The sequence below is a fragment of the Eptatretus burgeri genome, unplaced genomic scaffold (genome assembly GCF_056783735.1).
Source record: "Eptatretus burgeri isolate ZD-2024b unplaced genomic scaffold, Ebu_testis_v1 Ebu_testis_scaffold_206, whole genome shotgun sequence".
In the NCBI taxonomy this organism is placed as follows: Eukaryota; Metazoa; Chordata; class Myxini; order Myxiniformes; family Myxinidae; genus Eptatretus; species Eptatretus burgeri.
Genome location: NW_028222156.1, coordinates 23,027 through 29,811, shown reverse-complemented (window position 1 = coordinate 29,811; position 6,785 = coordinate 23,027).

Genomic DNA, 6,785 nt, shown 5'->3' with positions numbered 1-6,785 from the left:
ATCATTATACGTTCCTTTCCTTTGAGTATATCCAGGGTCTGTGTTTGTTCCCGTTGACATATCAGGAATAAAACCTTCGACAGACCCCTTTCCCATTCTATCACTGAATGTCTAGAGTGTAAATTTCATCATTTCAGATACAGCAGAGACATAATCAACCGCTTCAACTTCTTGTGTTCCAATATACAAACGCACACTATCAAACATTTTCCAGAAGAAATCATTTACAAGTGTAGCGTTTGTGTTATTCCCAGCTTTAGTGAATTTAAATATACACAACAAGAAACTTTCGGAGAGATTCAAATAGGTTTGTTGATTATTTATTTCAAAACTTTTTGTACCATTCGTATTCCAGTCTGTTCCAGTTATTGCATTTACCTTGAAGTAATCTTCTTTTTTAGTGGAGTTTGAGATAATAATAGTATCATCCAAATCATTGATACTATCAATTGCTTCCATACTTGTATTTATTTCGGAAAAAAGATGTTAAAACTTTTGAAACCCTGATCCAAGTATTCAAATTATTTTCTGTCGTTCTTGGGGGGACAACTGAGTTTTGCCTTTCTTAATTTCTTTTATTGCTTGTAATTTATGAGATTCCTTCTGAGCATCTTTTATACTCTTTACAGCACCTGCTACATTTCCCACAGCAGAAGCAGTTGAACCAATTAGATCTTTATGTTTAAGAATAGTTGAACCAATACCCATTAGAGTATCAATTATCCCATCTCCTCTAAATTGATGTCCAACACCCCTTTGTCTCTTAGGTTTATAGTATCCTCTACCAAGATACATACCTTCACCCTTGTAGTATGGGGAAAGGAACATCCCATCCCCTGTAATTATTTTATATTTTCCCAACTCGGTTTCCTCACAATAACCATCGTATTTATTTATTGGAAAACTTCACGTAGGTGAATTCTGATGGATATAACTTCTCCATTAAAAGAAATCATACGATTATCTTGGTCGGTTATCCTAAAATTTACTCTGTGTATGGTTTTTCCTGACACAGGGAGATAAACCAAATTTTTGTGTTCCATATTGAATTTATAACCAATTGGGGTTGAGTATGCGCTGAATGAAAATATTGCATTTGTTTTTTTCCATCATTATAAGCACCATCAATCAAATCACAGTGAATTAACACCGAATTTATTCCTGAGGATATTTGAATGACATTATCACTGTAAAACGTCCCATTAGTTTCAATCTTTTTTGAGGAGAAACCCAATAACTCTCTAAATGAATTATCAATTGTGAAATCAACCTTGTAGTTATTTTTAACTTTAATCGTTGATTTTGAAGTATGTTTTTGAATGTCTATAACAATATTTTTTGGTTCATCACCCTGTTCTTTCATAAGACGAGCAATTTCGGAAGATATTTGAGAAATCTTTGATACCGGTTTGAGATAACCGGGTGAGACCGTTATCGTTTTGTATCCACTTCCGGGATTATAACTAAACTTGTCATTTTTATCAGTTATATTAAATAAGGTATTATAAGTTTCCAAGGACAATAAAGATGCCTCATATTCTTTTGTTGGGTCAAGTTGTAGTGGGTATGGGAATGAAGATGTGTGGTCGCTTGTTATGAAATTAAAACTCAGTATTGTGCTTCTCATCTTATTTAATATGAGATAAAATGTCTTTATATTGAGATTTATTAATTATTTTCATGTTCATCAACTGGTCTAAAATGGCTGATGCTTCATTAAAACAATTGTTATTTCCAGCCTTCTTACGACCCAACAACAATAACAGTCTATTAACTAATTGCGATGGGTCATTTGGAAGAAAACTAATACCTGAACCAAGGATACTTAAAGCCTGAATAATGTGTTTCTCCTTCTCATTTTTCCTACTTTTACTAGAAATACTAACCCTATAATTTAGAGTGTTGAGCAGATCAATATATACTCTATCATCATTATTTTTCATATCTAATGGTTTATCAATATACTTTGATTCATCCCTCACAGTTGAACCTTGTCTTCCATCTTTTGTGAGAAGAAACATTAATCTCGGAGTTAGTTTAACAGGGGGTTGAGCAGAACCCAAGAACCTTAATTCATCATTAAATATCAATACCTTTTCTTGAACAAGATGAAATATTGCTGGTTGTTCTGTTGGAATGAGTCCTGCTTTGGTTTTTGAATCCGCTGAATATTCATTGTTTTGAAGAGCATTCACAATATAATCAGGGGGTCGATTAATCTCTTCCAGTTGTTGAAATAAACCTTCATCATTATATACCTTTAATTCTCCTAAATGCTCTAATTCTTCCTCCGTCATTTGATCAAAATCTTTTAACATTTGAAGTTTTTTTAGGAGTATATTCTGCTGTGGGAACTGTATAAACATCTTTCATTTTTTCTTGGGAAGTTTTTAAAAGTGGTTTAAAAAATTTATCTTGTTTTCTTTCAAATGCTTCTTCGCCCGTTAGTTTCTGTCTGCGTTTCTTCTTTATGTCTTCCTGCTGTTTTACAACTTTTGAAACCAACTCTTGATGTTCCTTAAATCTTCTTGCTCTTTCTTTTGCATCCATTTATTTATTGTAAAATATCATTTCATGAATTGTAAAGATCAACAGGGAAATTTTCCTTTTCTTCATCATTCAAGTAGATGTGTTCAAATAAATCCTTTTCTTTAAATATTTCATCAAATTCTTTATTAACATTAATGCGAGTTGTAATTTCTTCTTCACTAATACTTGCATCTCTGCTTTTCATACGTTTGCGTTGAGTTTCTTCATCAACATCAAAACCGAATGATAAAATCTTCACTCCGCTCAGATGTTTAATAATTTGTCTCGTTCTTTCTGGATTAGTTTCTAATATCCCAAGACCACCAGATTTTAGTTTCCTTAACTCACTCTTACAATGTGAATATTTTGTTGTACCAAGAGAAACCTCCTCAAATATTTGACCTTCATTCCTCAATCGCATATGTTCCTCCACTGAAATATAGTGATAATCTTCACCTTTTACTTCGCCAGGTCTTATTGCTCTAGTTGTTGTTGATACAATGCGTATCACGGGGTGTTTTTTAAGTAAATTTAGAATATTCTCATTTGTACTACACAAGAACCTTGATTTATGAAAGTTTTTTTCCAGAAGCAGATTTACCCACAAGATTTACAATAATTGTTGTCATTTATATATGTAATTGTTTATAAAACAAAAAATATATCCCTTAATATCTCATCTTGTTTCACAACAATATATTTATATTTTTCAGTCGTGTGCTTCATGTAATCCTCAAATTTCTTTTTACTACATAATGTAGAACAATTATCTCTCCAAAAATTATTGATATCTATTGAATTTAACTTGAATAAAATAAAAGTATTTGCATTGTTTCTGATGGAACGACGAGGAAGTTGAAAGTACGATTGACTAAGATAAATACAATTACAAGAAGAATGTCTCCCTCTTGTGTAGTAGCTGTCTATTACCATTTGGTTTCTCTCATTTAAACAATCATCAAAGATAACGAGGTTCTTTTTTGATTTATCCAAATCTTGGGGAGACGGTATATCATCCGTATTATCACTAAGAATACAAGTTATAGGATTTGATTTCTTTTTACATCTCTGTGTATCACAAAATAGTTGAATTATATCTTCAATGTTATAATCATTTAGGTTTTTTTGACGTTTAAATAAACTGATTATATCTTCTTTTTGAAGACCAGCATTAAAACCTTGTGAGAGTAGTTGATACTCTGGTTGAAAACTCGACTTTGTGAAAATTATTAAATTATCATAATCTAAAAAGTTGAGAGTGAGGAGCATCTTTAAAAGTAAGCAGGTTTTTCCACATCCACTTGAACCAACTATGAGACATCTTAATGAATTTGGGAGATTTTTATGGTTGTTCAATTATATCTTATTTTCCAAAATGGGTAAAAAATCATTCATTTATATAGTTGGAAAACAGGTTATTTAATTTATTATTAGCTTTTTTAGAAACTCTATATTTTATCCTAAGTTCAGGTTTAATTTCAAGATAATCCATTATTTTATTTATACAATATCTTGTGTTGATATTTCCCTGAAAATTACATCCATGAATAATATATAACAACAATCCTTTGAACATTTCTCTTATACGTTCAGTTTCTTCCCTTGTAAGGAAAGGTGTGTTATCCCCCTCATACTTTACATTCATTTCTCTAATCAATCTTGTAAAGTAATTCATTTTTGGTGTAAATCTAAAAGAATTATTTTCCTTTTTATATTTTTTATTATCATTAATTAGAAGATAATCACAGAATATACATTGTTTATAGGCTTTTGACTCTGTGTTTAATCCCCGTCTTTCACACGCAGGACAATTCTCAAATTTGTCATATGGAGAATCAGGAAAGTCTAGCATATTTATAAAGTAAAACTTTACTTAAACTGAACTTCATCTATACTTTCAGTTGTATATTGACTCATATTTAATAATATTACCATCGATATCGATATACTTTTTTTCATTACCAGATTCAACGACAACATTTTTTAAATAAAAGGAAATTTTAAAATGATCGTTAACTACTATTGAACGAAATGTCATTTCACCTGATATATTTACATCCTTTATTTCATCAGGATTTACATCTTTAGGGTTGTTGAAAAAAATACAAATTTCTCCTTGCATATTACAGATGGTCTTATCTTTTCTTTCTAAAGCTTCATCCATAAGGTTTTTGTTTTTTCATACTTTTTCTTGTTTCATTGCTTTTTCCAGTTTTGAATATATTACCAGAAGGAGAGGAGAAACTTTTGTTAGAGATACTTTAATTGATGTTCTCCCAGGTATACTAAAAGCCCTTCCACTGAAGGAAATTGAAGAACTCTTATTATTTAACATAATTGTTTTTATCCAATAGTTGTTATATTTATCTTTGTTCAATTTTACATCCTTGACATATTTCTCAGTATCTTTAACAAATGAAGAGATTGATTGAAACTTGTCTTTTGTGTCTTGAAACATTGTATTTATTAAGTGAAAAAGTTGAAGGATAAAATGGTTTTAAGCACAGATTCACCTGTAAAATAAACGAAATTTTCACCAAGAAAATTTTCGTTTCAGCAAAGATTTATTATATAAATATGGTGAATACAACATGAAATATGAGAATACCTTGGACATTAAAGATTTTAAATTCCCAATGCAACTAACAGATATTCCTAAATTTGAGAAAAAGAATAATCTTTCTATTAATGTATATGGATTAACGGATACAAACAAAGTTCAAATATTAAAAATTTCAACCAACTATAAAAATGAAGAAACACACATTGATCTTTTATATTTTAGTGTTGGAAATAATTCACATTACACATACATCAATAATTTATCAAGATTAATCTCTTCTCAGGTATTCAGAACAGCAAACAAAATATATCCTTGTAAGCGATGTCTTAATTCATTTCATACAAAAGAACGATTGGAACAACATTCAAAATATTGTAGTAATCATAAATCAGCTGTAATTACAATGCCTAAACCTAGTGAAAAGATTTCTTTTGAAGATTATAATAAATCTATCATGCACCCATTTGTGATATATGCTGATTTTGAGTGTATCCTTAAAAAGATAAATACTGCTTCTCCTAATCCAAAAGAATCATACACAAATAAATATCAAAAACATATTCCTTGTGGTTTCTGTTATTATATCAAATCATCTGTTGGAGAAAAGTATAACAAACTTGAACATTATAGTGGAAAAAAAGCTTCACAAGAGTTTGTAAAACGATTAGAAAAGGATTGTATAAGACTTACTAAATTAATGAAAGAAATAAATGAACCGATGAAATTAACCAAAGAAGAAAAATTAGAATTTAGAAAGAACAATATCTGTCATATTTGTAAGGGGGAAATTAAGGAGTCTAAAGTTAGGGATCATTGACATCTTACTGGTAAATATCGAGGTCCCGCTCATTCCTGTTGTAATCTTAATTATAAATTACCTTCTTTTATTCCAGTCTTTCTTCACAACAGCGCCAACTATGATACACATCTATTTATAAATGAACTTTCAAAAACACCAGGGAATATTTCTGCCATAACAAACACAAGTCAAAAGTATATTTCATTTACAAAAATGATATTCACAAAACCTTTAACTCGTATTAGGTTTCTAGATTCTTACAAGTTTATGGGAACACCACTAGCCTACCTCACATCAAATCTAAGCTCCACGGACTCTTTTCCAAATCTTAATACATTCTTTCCAAAAGAGGAAATTCTCACTAAAGAGGAAATTCAGATTAAAGAGAGAATTCAAAGCAAAGAGGAAATTCTAATTAATGAGGAAATTAATGAAGAAATTCTGACTGAAGATGAAATTCTAATTATAAAGAAAATTCGAACAATGAATGAAATTCTAACTAAAGAGGAAATTCAGATTAAAGATGAAATTCTGATTAAAGAAGGAATTCTCACGAGAGAGGAAATTCAAACAAGGAATGAAATTCAAAGTAAAGAGAAAATTCTTACAAGTAAGGGAATTTATCCTTATGATTATATGGATTCATTTATGAGATTTAAAGAAACACAACTTCCTTCAAAAGAAAGTTTCTATAATAACCTTTATGAAGAAGAGATAAGTGAGAAGGAATATAAACACGCACAAGAAATATGGAAAATATTTAAGATAAAGAACCTTGGAGAATATCATGATTATATCTAAAAACATGTTTTATTGTTAGCTGATGTGTTTGAAGCTTTTAGATCACTCTGTCATAATAAAAATTGTTATGGATTAGATCATGCCCACTATTTC